Here is a 14,979-nt window from a genome sequence, read left to right as displayed (position 1 = left end):
TTTTAAAAGCAAAGTTTCTGTCTACAAACCAAATGGGCTGAATTTTTATAGGCTCGTTTGGAAGAGCATAAAAAATCCAGTTATCAGCGAGCCTCTCCCTCCCAGAGCCTCAGAGGGGTGTGAAGGGACCGCTTGGAATCTAAGCTCCTCTGCTTTCCTCTCCCACCCCAGAGCTGAGCCTGCCCTCCTCTATCCCCTTCCCTGCCCTGGGGCTGCTGAGCCCAGGAGGGAGGGTTCCCGTCATAGGGCTAAGGCTTCTGGCAGCCTGTGGAGGGCACTGGGGGAAGGCAGGGAACACCCCACCTCTAAGGAAGCTCCTGAGCAATAAATGCACTAATTGTAGCCTCCTCCACTGAGCCTTCACTATGTGCCAGCACTGCCCAAAACCCTCTGAGGGAGACATTATTATCATGCCCCATTTTCCAGATGAGGAAACTGAGGCAGAGAGACATTAAGATCGCACAGCTTAGAAGTGGAGGATTCCAACACAGGCAGTCTGGCTCCAAAGCCCACTGCAGTAGATGCTGTGGGTCTCAGTCAGTTTCTCTTTGCCAGACCTGGCACTGGTCCCCAGCTGCTGGCTGCTGTGATCATGAGCTGCTAAAGCCTCACAGCTACTGCTTTCCCAGAGAATCCATCTTGCCCTGAGATGCCTGGGAGATCATGGGTCACTCCCCAGGGTGGCTCAGAGGGGCCAAGGATAGGGGGCTACAAAGCTCAGCCCCCTTACAGGTGCAGAAAACTCTGTGGAGCCATTCACCCTCCTGAGCTCCCCATGAGATCAGGCATGTTGCAATTACAGCTGAACCCATATCTTAGCCTGGCTTTCCACCTGCCCTATCCTGCTTCCCTCACTCCCCTTCAGGTTTCTTCTGAAAGTAGTCCCTCGAAAAACCCCTCCGCAAGAATCTCTGTCTCGGTTCTGCTTCTAGAGAACCCGACATACGTCACGTAATCAATCACACATTCTCATGGTAAAGTGAGACCACTCCACAATCATGTCCACACCAGTCGTGACAACCACTTTATTCTGCTCACTCCTTCACTGGCGCAGTGTGGGCTCCAGCTCAGCACACCTCCAGTGACTGGATGCATGGACACAAAACCCACCAACCATGTCTGTGGCATCCCCTTTCGTGCCTTCAGGAAGTTGGGCATGAGAAGTAGGAAAGAAAAATAGAGGTTGAGGATATTATTTTTTTCCCACAAATTCTTCACAATTGATAGATAAGTTTGTGCTTCTGAGAGCCACAAGTCTGTAATGGTTCTCTCCTCATCATCCCAGATGAAGGACCCCCTCACCTTCCCAGAGGAGACCTTTCCCTTATTACCAGACCTGACTACAGGTGAGGGTTTGCAGCAGGCCAAGAACAGGGTGGCCGAACAGTGAGGCATCAGCCTACTAAGGCTTCAAAAGTGAATGTCAGAGACCCTGCTGCAATTCCTATTTTTTTTTTCCACATCTTTATTGGAGTATAATTGCTTTACAATAGTGTGTTAGTTTCTGCTTTATAACAAAGTGAATCAGTTATACATATACATATATCCCCATATCCCCTCCTTCTTGCATCTCCCTCCAACCCTCCCTATCCCACCCCTCTAGGTGGTCACAAAGCACTGAGTTGATCTCCCTGTGCTATGCGGCTGCTTCCCACTAGCTATCTATTTTACATTTGGTAGTATATATAAGTCCATGCCACTCTCTCACTTCATCCCAGCTTACCCTTCCCTCTCCTGACAGATGAATGCATAAAGAAGATGTGGCACATATATACAATGGAATATTACTCAGCCATAAAAAGAAACGAAATTGAGTTATTTGTAGTGAGGTGGATGTACCTAGAGTCTGTCATACAGAGTGAAGTAAGTCAGAAAGAGGAAAACAAATACCGTATGCTAACACATATATATGGAATCTTAAAAAAAAATGGTTATGCAATTTCTTTTTGATCAAGTCTGTGTACAGAAAAGAGAGAGGGGAAAGTCTCAAACCCACTCCTCCCTGCATTCTGGGTGCTTGGCTAGAGTCAAGGCATGGAGAGGGGTATTCAAGAAAATATTATTTATGACACTTGTTAAAGAACTTACTTTATTCAGGACCATAGTGATAGATGTAGGGACTGTTACAATGGGGTTTTGCAGCGGGGGAGAGAGATTGGCCTCAACGCCAAATACAACAAGAGAAAGTGGGAATTTATAGCCAAGGAGCTGGTGGGGGTCAGTGGATGGAATATGGCTAAGAGGAAACATCAGAGGTAAGGGGAATTTGGGTTAAACCAACTTAACAGGATTCTTGCTAAAGGCAGCCCATGGCAATCAGACATCACTGGGGGAGGATAGGGGATGAGGAACCAGATCAGATATCGAGGGTGTAAGATTCTGGCTTAAGCAACTAAGCAGGATTTTTGCTAAAATTGGTCAATACAAAGATGAACACGGAAGCCTGAAGGTCAGGGTCTAGTTGAGAAGAGAGTTCAGAGGAGCCTGACTGGAGTTTAGTGAAGGAGAAAATCTTTGTCAGAGGTCAGCCCCTCCCAACCACCTGGACTGAGAGTGAGGGACATGTGACTCCAAGAAAAGTCACCAAAAAGAGGAGAAATGGGTGCTGAGCAGGAAGGGAAATGAGATGCTTACTGCTGGCACACAGGAGGAGGCTGCTTCAGAGGATGCATGAAGAGGCAGAAGGGGAATCTGAGAGAATCCCAGACCAGCTCCACCACCTTCTCTTTAGCCAAGGGAGAAAGCCTTGTTCCCAAGTCACACCTGATCTTTCTGAAATCACCCAGCACCCCAGGGGCCAAGCCACATGCTTCCTTGATGGTAAAACTGAGTGATTGAACATCTTTATCTGAGCTGGTTGGAGGAAGGAAACCGTACTCTCAATTCAGCTGGATTTCTCTTAATTCAGCAATTCTGTCTGCTACGCCACTATGTCCAGGCACTGGTCAGAGGACACAAAAGTGGCTTTTAGGAGATGGAGCCACAAAGACCTGAGGCTGAGTGTTGACCTCACAGGGCCCAGAACCCAGGAGGAGAATGGAGCCGGGATCAAATGGGCACAGCTAGAGAAAGCATGAGACATTCCGGTGAGACTCAGACACAGACAGGTGGGGCACAGATAAGGTGCAACTCTAACAGGAAAGGTAAGACAGTTTTGAAAGGTCTAGGTGCCCAGCCGGAGAGCCTAGACTTGGTCCTGTAAGCACAGGGAGTCTTGAAGGTTATGGAGGGAGAGAAAGGCTTGATCAAAACTCTGCTTTAGGAACATGAATTTGACACTGACTTATAGAATGGAGTTGTGTAACAGGGGTGTGTGTGGGGTGTGTGTGTGTGTGTGTGTGTGTGTGTGTGTGTGTGTGTGTGTGTTGTAGAATGCGGGGAGCACTAGGAGAAAGAATTGGGAAGCAAAAAGAGTGGTCTGGAAGCTGTTCCAATGTCCAGGAACAATAAGGTCTGTTTTAGAGCCCTTGGAGTGGGAGAGGGGGAAGGGGAAACATGCTGTAATATGGCCTGAATGTTCTAGAAATGCTTCTGTATCCATTCTTATCTCCAATGATGCAAAAGCCCTGGGAAGGAAGAAAAGAGTAGTATATAGAAATCCCATTTTACAGACAAAAAATTGAGACCAAGAGGACAAAAGTAACATACATTAGCAAGGGACAGAACTGGAACACATCCAGGCCACCATCCTCCCGCCACCCCGTGGACTTGTGCAGGTGGACCTGAGCCCCAGCGGATCACTGCTGTTCTCACATCAGGTAAGAGTGGGGAGCCCACCTTAACACTGCTGAAGTGCTACCAAATAAACAACCTGTGCTGCTAAGACTGAGTATTGATTATCTCCCTGCAGGAATCCTGAGACCACTGTCTTTGGGCTGCTAAGGCTGGTGGCAGCAGCTACTAAATTGTGTTTATGGGAAGCTTTTTACCTGAAGGGGTCATAAATCACTCTTGATCAATAACCGATCAATCCACCTGCTTTGCACATTGCAAATCCTTCAGATCTGTCCACTGAAAGGAAAGAGAGAGGAAGGTCATCTGTTTATCAGATAAAAATGACAGAATAACAGGTTAATGCAACTACTTAGGCTGGCAATTACCTAGGTTTCTTTTCTTTTTAATTTAAGTGAAGTATTTTGAGTGATTTGCTGAGTCAGTTAAAATGAAAAAACGAATGGTCTTGGTTTGAAAGGGTCAGGTAAGAAGAAGATCTGGTATCCATTGAGCACCTGCTGAGTGCCTTGCCCTGTACCCCTTCATTTACCCTCACAGCCCTGTGAAGGAAGTATCATTACTCCCACTTCCAAGAAGAAACCTGCAGCTCAGTGAGGTTAAGTAGCTAACTCTAGGTTGGTGGTGCAGCTGGTAACTAAAAACACTCTCTGCCAGTAAGAAACAAGACGAGTCCGAGGGCAGCTGGGCTTGGAGAAGCTGAGTCCCATTTCAGGACGAGGCTGCGTTGTACAGGAACTGCACCTGGTTGCAGGGCACACTCCTGAGAGGCTAGCCTGGGGCCCTGCTCACTAACTGCTGATGCAGTTGCAGTCTCTGTTTGGAATCTCGCCTCCAAGATGAATTAGATAGTCAGCCATCCAGAGGCACCACAGATTTCCTCGGACCATGCCCTGCTCACCAGCGCCCAGTAGCCTCCCGGGGTCAAGAGGATGATGTCACTGAGTACCCCAAGCTGCTCTGCCAACCTCTAGGAACTTCCCTACACAGATTCACAGGAGTCAGCCTGGCTGAGTCCCTCCCCAGGAAACCCTGCCTAGCCTCAAAGCCTGAGCCCTCCCAACACACTCTCTCTTGTCTCCTGCCAATGACCAAGCTCCCCATCTCCAAGGCAACCTTTGGAGCAACCCACTTGAGGAGCGTCTGCTGGGTGCTTGACCTCAGTATGTCTCATCTGAGCTCCAGCGCCTGCTCTCTTGGAGCTCTGCCTGGCAGGGTGGAGTGGAGAAGGCCGGACCAGGGCCGGTCGGTGCTAGGGGCACCTGCACCCTGGTCCCCAGGGATGGGGGTGCCCAGCAGAGCTCCTGGAGGCCAGCATCTCCTTCTGTCTTTGGGCCTCATGGCAGATGTGAAGAGGCATCTCTCCCTAGAGTGACTGATGCTCTCATGGACCAGGCAGCTGCGGTGCAGTCCCCAGATGCAGCTTCCTGCCCCACTTCACTCTCGGCCACCACAGGCAGAGCGTCAGTTCTCAGAGACAGGATGGTGAAATAAAGGATGAAGCCTGGGATCTTTTAAAAACGAGGAGTTTCACTCACCAAGATGAAGCTGATGATCTCAGCTGATAACCATCTTGGAAGAACAGTGTTCTCGTAGGCCTGGGAAGGCCGCTGCGATTGGACGGTGCTAGGGCTCCAACCTTTCTGTTGTCAGAATGCGACAAAGGAAAACAGTTTTCCATTAACAACTCATTCTTCTTTTTTATTTGCTAATTTGGTGAAAATTATTTTCCCCCTACCATTTCGCAGATGACTACTCTAATTTGGGAGGCCGTGACTAGAATTGACTAATCAGCCTTTCTAGAAAATGTCCCTATTTGGATCTCTCTCTAAATAAGCACTTGCATGTGGCATTGATCATCAAGAAATCCCACAGCATTGCTCAATTAGCAAACAGTTTAAGGTGACATATTGTACTTAAATAGTCTCCCTTGGAGTGACAGATGTCTGCAGTAAACGTAGGGAAATTACATCCAAAGAGCGGCCAGGGCTGGCCCTGGAGGTCAGAGCAAAGGCCAGTGGACCCTTCTGCGTGGGGACGGGCTGCCAGCTCCAGTTTCCGGGGAGTGCTGTCCCCCACAGCCCCCCAGGGAGTTTTGGTGATGAGGAGGGCACGGTTTGCCCCAATAGCCCCAGTCCAGTTGGAGAAAGCCCTTCCTGCAGAAGGCCAGGGGCGAGTGCGGCCAGAGTCTAGTCCAATGGCCTTTGTCTCTGGACCTTGCACACTTTCCTGTGATGGCACTGTTACTGCTTTCCTGGTTAATTACCTACATACACACTCCGTCTGTAGCCTCAGAGCAAGTAGATTTCAGGAGGAAAATGCCAATTTTCCCACACTTATGTGTCCAAACTACTTTCCCTAGCAGCTCTTATTCTCTCTCTTCTCTTCTAAATCGAGTAAATGTGTGGTTCTGCTGAAAGGCTCAGAACGACAGGGACATGGAACCACTAATTTAGATAAATGACAGAATTCCTGAATCCTGCAGCACACTGCTCAGCACCTTGGGGGGCATAGGGGGGCCGTGGAGGGAGGGGCGCCCAGCCGCTTCTGTATAGGACAAATTAAGTGTATTTATCTGTTGCACACTCCTCAGAGCCCGTTTAACGTTTAAATGTTGAGGGGATCTGTCTTGCAGGAAAAAACTGAGGGGCCTAATGGTTCCAGCATGGGAAATGTGATGGTCATCTTGTTTGCTCCTTCTTCCTGAATCCAACCTCCCCTCCCGGCTTTGTTCCTTGAGGCTGACCTCCTGGGACTCCTTCACCAGGGTTCCCTTGCTGGCTATCCCTGACTCCCCCACAGGAGGTCCCAAAAGTGGCCAAAGACAGAAGACTGTGGTCACCAAAGCCGCCTATCCAGACAGAGTTTGCATGTCTCACAGGAGCACAGGAAGCATTGGGGTAAGTGGTGCAGATGGGGAGACCGGGTCCTGGGAAGCAAGAGGGCTGGGAGTGTGGGCAAGGAATGTCATCTGCTATTCCAGTAGACACAGGGACTGTTGCACACCATTCCAGTTCTACAAGGCTCAAGCCCTCAGCCACTGCAGCCACAAAACACGTTATGGTGTGCCCTGAGGGGGAATTCAGGGTGGAGAAAAACAGGATGTGTTTTGTGCTTTGGATACTGGCCCTAGATAATTAAGATACATATCTAAGGAATAATTTCAAAGAGCCCAGACTCTTACCTCTTCCCATACGTGGAAAAGCACTAAAATCATTAACCTGAGATGTCTGGGTTCGTTGTTAGCTGTAATCTTTTGATGTTCGACTACATGGTTTTTTGTTTTTCTTGTTTTTGGCTCCTCCCTTATCTCTTGGGAGCAGTTGCTCAGAGCTCTCTGAGAGGTTGTCTCCCGGGCTAAAATCCTCACTAAGTCCCCACTGAATAAAACTCAAGCCCCAACTTTTATGTTGTGCGTTTTTCTTCAGTTGACAGGAGGAAGATTCTGAATTAGGACTAAGATCACTGCACTGTAGAAGGAAGACCATCCTCACCTATCTCTCTCTCTCTCTCCCCTGCCTTCAGCATTTCCTCCCTAAAGTTGCATCACCTCCTAGAGGACCATTAGCAGCTTCAAAATTTTTCCCTTCCTTTTTAAAAAATTAATATTCATACTTTTTATTACTTCATCAAAGATTTCTTTTATTCCTAGCTTTATTGAGACATAATTGAAATGTAACATTGTGTAGTATAGATTTGATACACTTATATGTTGCAAAATGATTATCACCATAGCCTTAGCTGATACCTCTTCACATCACATGATTACCATTTCTTTTTTGTGGTGAGAACATTTAAGGTCTACTCTCTTGGCAACTTTCAAGTATATAATATAGCACTATTAGCTATAATCACCATGCCGTATAATTGATCCCCAGAATTTATCCATCTTAAAACCGGAAGTTTTTACCCTTTGACCAACATCTACCTATTCACACACACACACCACCACCACCCCTTCCCCACTCCTACCCCTGGTAACCACCATTCTACTCTCTCTTTTCATGAGTTTGGCTTTTTGTAGCTTCCACATATGAGTGTTAACATACAGTATTTGTCTTTCTCTGTCTGACTTATTTCACTTAACATAATGCCCTCAAGGTCCATCCATGTTGTCACAAATGGCAGGATTTTCTTTTTTCTAATGCCTGAATAATGTTCCATTGTGTATGTATACCACGTCTTCTTTATTCATTCATCCACTGACAAACACATAGGTTTTCTTCCATATATTAGCTATTGTGACTAATGCTACAATGAAGCTTTTCTCTTTCAATTTCTCTCCCCCTCAAACTGTGATTTCATTCATATCTGAGGCAAGGGAAGCCCAAGCCCAGTCCCTCGTGGGCAGCAAAATGTAGAAAAATGGTGACTGCAGGAGCTCAGATGCCTTCCCAGGGTTAGAAATTACACACCAAGGAGGCCCTTTCCCAGTTCTGAAGAAACAGAAAGTATCAGAGGGAGCAGAGGGGAGAACTTTTTAAGAGAAAAAATTAAATGTATTTATCTGCTACACACTCACCAGAGCCTGGTGAATGTCTAGATGTTTAGAGGATCTGTCAGGATTTAGCCCAATCCCCGCCCTTGTAGCTTTGTTGTTAAATCTAAAAACATAAACAAGACACTCCAAGTCTCCATATAAAAAGCCCTCATACAAACCATCGCTTGTGGGGTTGCTCTAAATCCTGATGTTGGTACAGATGCAGTGAGTTGCTTCCAGCCTCACACAATGGGGATGAAAGCTCTGTAAATCCAGCCACGGTTGTACAGGGGAAACCTAGACCCAAGAACTCTTTGTGTTTGTGTGGAGGGCCCCCAGAGTCTGGCTGCTGGGTGAGGATGGGGTGTGACATGCAGCAGTTTGTATTTCGTGTATCTACAGGGGGGCTGTGGGGCCTGATTCAGGAGCTTGCACAGAGGGCCAGGCTGCTAAGCTTTGTGCAGACTTGAGAATGAGCCCCTAGGAGGTAAAAGCAGGACGCACAGTGAGCTCGCAAGGACGGGGCACCTGGCCCTTCCCCGGAAGGCTGGGCGAGATGGCAGGAGGTGCTCTGCTCAGCAAAGGGGAAACCACTTCTGCACCAAGGATCTGAGCCGTCACATCACAAAGGCCAACTGTGCATTTACAGAGCCAGGTCATAACCCTAGTTCTGCTACTCATCTGACGTGTGACCCCGACCAAGCAGCGGCCCTGCTTAGAACCTCTGTCTATTCACCTGTGAGGGCAGTACACCATGACCCAACCTTCTCTTCAGGGAGAGACCGTGGGTCTCTTTCCCTTAGTGGGTCTTAAGCCTCACCTGCACCCTGACCTCCCCAAACCCAAGGGTTCCATCGTGTGAGTGTTTCGACCTTGAATGCCTAGTCAGAGCATCTGGCTTCCAGCTCTAAAGGACGGTGCGTCTGCATAGAGCTCAGCGTGAGGGAGCCCAGGCTTGATTTCCCTGGCGCCGCAGCAACTCACTGGCTCAGCCTAACCTCCAGGCTAGGACGGATGCGGTCATTTAAATGGAAGAGTTATAAGAGCTCCTTTATTGATGACTTACCATGAAGCAGACGCTGCTCTAAGTGCTTCACACTGTTAGCTTCACAGCCTCTGAGTATCTGCAGGTGACGGTGAGAAAGCCAAGCAGAGAGGGTGGAGCACCCTCCTGAGGGCATGCAGCCAGCAGGGCTGGAGCTCTGGCAGCCTCTTTGAGTCCTGTGGTTCATGATCTGACAAGGGCCCTGTGAGGCAGCAGTTTTCATTCTCATTTCACAGATGAGGAAGCTTAGCCCTGGAAAGGGCAGGTCACTTACCTGAGGTGGCACATTGCCCAGAGCCAGAGCCAAAGGTAGAGAAGGGCTTACCCACCAGCTGAGGCCTAGTGTGTGTCCTGATCACAGCCCTGTAGCAATGCTGTCCTGAGGAGAGATGCCAGAGCAAACACCAGGTCACTCACTCCCACCGGTCAGCCAAGCCGCTGCTCAATCAGTGCCCTTTGCCTGATGTGCCTGACTGAAGCCCAAGTGCCGGGGTTGTCGACCCTGCTCCAGGTGCCCAGGCACTTGCCTCTAGCCTGCTCTTCCCTGAGGTGTTGTGAACTGAGGTGGAGCTTCCTCGGATGCTGTTTGACCAAGACCAACCCTTTGGTTTGAGGTGGAGCTTCTTCTGCTTCTGACAGATGCCACTTTGACCATCACACATGTCTTCTTTAGCAGATAATCCATCACTAGAGAATACCCAGTGGAGGCAGCCAAGCAGGGCCCCCTGCCAGCTTCCCCAGCAAGAATCCTGCTTCCATCCCTGACCTTGGGGCAGAGTTGGGGCAACCAAGTAACACGATAGCTAATATGCATTGGGTGCCTGCCAAGTGGCTGGCACTGTGCCCAGCTTTATTACATGTCACCTCCTGTTATCTGTGCCAATGCTGGAAGGAAGACATGATTGCTTTCAGCTTATGAATAGAGAAACTGAAGAACAGAGAAGTTCAATCATTCACCGCAGGTGCTGAAAAGGAAGAGGCAAACCTGGGAGAAACAAGGGTCAAGAGGCTCCAACCACACACAGCAAACCTTGAGTCACCAGGTGTGTTTGGAACCTGGTTACATTCCAGTCAGGTGCAGGACGGGGGATGGACAAATGTCAGAAAGGCCCGCGTCTCTAAGGAGCTGACAGCCTAGGGTAGGAGACAACATATACACAAAACCATAGTGCAAGGCAGGGTGTTTCTAAGCATCCTCACTGGAGAGCAGCTGATGGGAGCCCTTGATTTCCCCCATGGACAATCCAAAGAGGTCCCTGCTGCAACTACCATGGTGCCCACCCAGCAAACCGACCCCGTCACTTCAGTTCAGACTGACACCTGTAGCAGGAGCTGTAGCCCCAAAACTTCCACAAGAGGGAGAGCCAGATGCCCGCCTGACATGGGTCTCATTCTCAAAAGAAAGCTGCGGTCAATTTCAGGGGCCTATTTATAGACCACACATGATCCATGACACTTCACACAGGGTCTGGACTTGCTTCAACACATGAAGAAGGTGATGCCTATTTCAGTCAATGCAGACCTGTTTCTCTCTGATGCATTTCAAAGGTTTGGCTCTATAAAAAACTGCTTGGTTGCTGGTGCGGGTGGGGATGGGTGCATGCCACCATCATGGGAACAGGCACCTCTCATCTGAACTTGCTCTCAAGGCTGGCACCACAGCACTTTGATCCTGGCTCCTTGAAATCGTGTCCACATGCAATAAGACAAAGTGGAGAACTGAATGCAATACCTTACCTGCGTTGTCCACAGCTAACACCCAAACCTTCTACTGTGTACCGAATATCCGTGTCCTCCCAGACTTCATATGTTGCAATTCTAATCCCGAAGGTAGTATATTGACAGGCTGTGCCTTCATGAATGGGATTAGTGATCCTATAAAAGAGACCCCAGAGAGCTCCCTCACCCCTTCCATGACATGTGAGGGCACAGAGAGAAGACAGCCGTCTATGAACCAGGAAGCAGGTCCTTACCAGAACCGACCATGCTGGCACCCTGATCTCCAACTTCCAGCCTCCAGAACTGTGAGGAATAAACTTCTGTTTTTATAAGCCACCCAGAATATCGTCCTTTGTTATAGCAACCTGAGTGGACTAAGACACCTTCTGATGGAAATTTCCAAATAATGAAAACCAAAGGTTTGCAGTGAAAAATTTGGATCAAAATTCAATTATTCTCCCCCCCAATCCCTGCCCAAGTCACATATCTTTTTGGATTCCAAGGACTGGACGTTGCATCACAGACCCCAGATCATGAGCATTTCACCTCCATGTGAGTTATCATTGTATTGCCTGAGATGGTTGCATTTGAAAATTAAGCAGTCATTTTGGGGGGGCCTTTCGGAAAGCAGTCACAACCATGTCTCAAAGCTGAGAGAAACTCAAAGATAGAAAATCGTGAAAATGTCTGTGTGATGTCTTCAGTGCCCATCATACACATGTACGTACACAGCTGTAGACTCGTTCCTCTCTTTTTATTGTAAAGATGATTTCCCTGAAGTATTTTTAAGCTGGAGAGATTCACTACAAGCTGGGGAAAAATTGCTCGCTACAAGAGATCCAATTTATTGGCAGAAATCCAGCAACCCAATGTATTGGTAACTAGCTTGGTAATGAGTCTCTTCCATGTAAATTGGTTTATTATTATCAATTTTTGTCAGCTCTCGAGTGAGTCTTGATCTACTTCCCCACTTCTGCTCCGGTGCAAGGTGACTGGGAGCGCACAGCCCCCTCCCCACGCCAGGTGCTGGAAACCTGTGCCTGGAGGGAGGGAGAGAGTGGGGTGACAGACTCCTTGTTGTTAGAGCTCTGAATTTAATGTTCAGAACAGAGAGATGTTAAGGAGACTTGCAATGAGGTATTACAAAAACAGAGTTTGATTGAAAGAGCTGACACGTAATGCAAATGAACACTTTGTCCCATGATTCATTGCTATCAGGAGAACTAAATTTGTACGGCCCAGAGGAGAGATGACTAATGGGAGGCATAATAATCATCAATTTATACTTGCAAAGAATTAATCAAGAGGCCTAGAGGAGACAGCGCTCTGTAGCCACTCTCGGTGTACGTGCTGGGGGCAGGCAGTGTGGGAAGAGCTGGGGAAATTAGGCTAAATAGTAGGAATGGCTGTAATAACACTGGGGGCCATTAGGCAGAGATATCACCTCCACAGCAGGAGGCCATGGAATTATTACGCCCAGAAATCTGCACAGACGGAACCTGGGTAACGGATGGCAATTTTTGCAAAGACCTGTGTACTTGATGGTGCATCTGGAAGGCTCTGGGGCTCAATTTCCTCCTCCTGGGGCTCCTTCTCAGGCAACCCTGAGACACCTCCTTTGCTTTATTCAGACAAACATTCCTCCACTAACTCAACCCACCTTAGAGCACTGACTTCAGAAAAATCCCTCTGTCCAGTGCAATATTGGGGCAGAGAGGGTATTTCATCCTTATATTCAGCAAATATTTATTGAGCACCTACTAGGTGTCAGGTGGTGAACAGGGAAACGTCCTTGTCATCATGAGCTCTCATTCTGAGCAAGGGGAGAGGAGGGGGACACCAGAGGCAGGCACGCCGGTGAGAGATGCTGGCACCACCAGGTTTTACATGATGCCCAAGGGCAACCAAAATCCAGTAAGCAGCTCTGGTCCAGGTTTGCAGAGTCGGCCCAGATAAATCAATCCCCTTTCCTGTAAGAGCCCGGCAGCTGCCCAAAGGTCATTTGAGGATTCTGACTCTGGAAGTGAAGGCTTAAGAGGCCTGTCACCTCCTTCAAGTGCCTCTTCATTCTCAGCTCAGTCGCTACACACTGGTGGCCCAGAAGCCAATGGGTTGAATCACTCAGTAACATTTTCAATTAGTCACCAAAGTCTAAAAGTTGGGAGATGTCATGCACATTCAGAGCTCCAATGTTATATGTTTTTAAATGTAATCTAATCACACTGTACCTGCATCCCCACGGGACAGCTGTGGCTGAGTCGGGGCTGCCCCTTTGAGCTCTCTAGTTTACCACAGTCCCCACTGCTCCCTTTTCAGTCTCTCATTTCATCCTGTTTCAGTCTCTCATTTTTCCAACCCAGCTTCTGTGGGAATTTAATATTTCTGCTCCTAGGCTAAATGACCAGAAATACAATGTGGCTGGACTATATTAGCTTAGGTTCTGCAGAAATGTCTCTAGCCAGTTCTAACTCAGTGTTTTAGTTTGATTAATAGCATCACAATAATTAGTCAGAATACACTTCTCTCTTTTGTAAAGCAGTGGTCAAGTATACAGTTATCCTTTCTTTCAGCCCCAGGCTTTGAATTTTTCCTCTGGCTCACTGGCAGCCCAAAGTCAGTAACTCTAGATGAGCTTGTTTGCTCCCTCCTCCTTCCAGGAGACATATACCACTCAACCCACTTGTCCCTCCGCGTGGCTATAAGTAGGCTAGGACCTGGTGTAGGAGTACGAGGCAGCAGGTAATAATTCAACTCGAGGGTTTGTTGCATCTATCCCTTTCCTCCCCCTGATTGATTTTTGGCCTGTATTTCTGACAAGTGGGTTTTCCATGTCTTTTTCAAAAAAATATACATGCTTCACCCAGTCCTTTTTGAAAGAAGCAAAAGGAAGACCTGTAGCAGCAATGCAGTGCAGGAGCATGCCAGAATAAGAGACGCTGGTGGTGGTCCCTGCCCTACAGCTGGGGGGCAATTAGAGGGAGACACAAGGCAAAATGTAGGCAGCTGGCAAATGCGTGGCGAGGCAGCTCAGGGGCGCAAAGCACATTAGACAGAGTAGATGGAAGCACATTTGATGTTATTCATCCAATATATCAACATGGTGATGCCCACTGGGGGCCTGCATGTGGTGGGTACTGGAGGATACAGGGAGGAATCAGACCAGGTTTCCATTTCCAGGAGTCCAGTGGAAGAAACATCCTTCACAAAGAAAGCCTATCACCGCTGCCAGGAGGCATGGTGCATCCCCTTGGCCCTTGGATTTCAGCACAGTTGCAATGGATGACACCCTGTGCTTGCCAGGGTTCCAGGTCAAGTGTGAGGGTTCCCCCATCCCTAGGGCGGCCCCAGTCACTGGGGAACAGAGCCTCACCCTTCTGCTGTTCCGCTGAGATGGTTCTGAGGCACATTCTGCAGGGCTTCTCAGTGGGCCCGGAAGGTTGAGCCCCAGGTGCCCTGAGAGGCAACCTGCTGCTCAACGCAAACTCCACCGACTTTCCTCCCTCCCCCATCTCACTTCCCCACTCTTAGGATCACCTCTGAACAAACTATCTGCACTTGAGTCTTTATTCCAGGATCTACTTTTTGGAGAACTCAAACTAAGACAGTGCCAGAGGGGTGTAACAGATTGGATTATGAGCTAAGGAGCCAGGAAAGGCTTTAGGGACCAGGAGACATTTGAACTGGGCAAGCCTTTGGTGCACAAGTAGAGAGGGGAGTGGAGGAGAGATCCATTCCAAGTGGTGGGCACAGCATGAGCTGTAGAAAGAAGGAACACAGCTGTGGAGCGAATAGTATGCCATTAATTCACAGGCTACATGAAGAACCATGGAAAATGGGATTGGAAAAACAGAGTGGGCCTGGATCACCAGTAGGTTTGAATGTCCCTTTGTGGAGTGCAAGTGTCATTTTGTAAATGATGATGTTATGTGATTTGATGTTGAAATGGTGTGATTTGGGTAAGGCAAGAAGGGGTGGGATGAGGATGAGGACAAAGGTTGTCCTC

General features: G+C 48.4%; 1 long non-coding RNA gene across 1 annotated transcript in view; it reads left to right on the top strand.

Moving 5' to 3' along the window:
• LOC309648710 overlaps nucleotides 1-14,979 on the top strand; it is a 295,211-nt gene that overhangs the window by 168,806 nt on the left and 111,426 nt on the right. The gene's annotated exons all lie outside the window — the stretch shown is intronic.

This window comes from Balaenoptera physalus (assembly GCF_965194825.1).
Source record: "Balaenoptera physalus genome assembly, chromosome: 19".
NCBI lineage: Eukaryota > Metazoa > Chordata > Mammalia > Artiodactyla > Balaenopteridae > Balaenoptera > Balaenoptera physalus.
The sequence above is the reverse complement of the archived record's forward strand: the minus strand, read 5'-3'. Positions and strand labels throughout refer to the sequence as shown.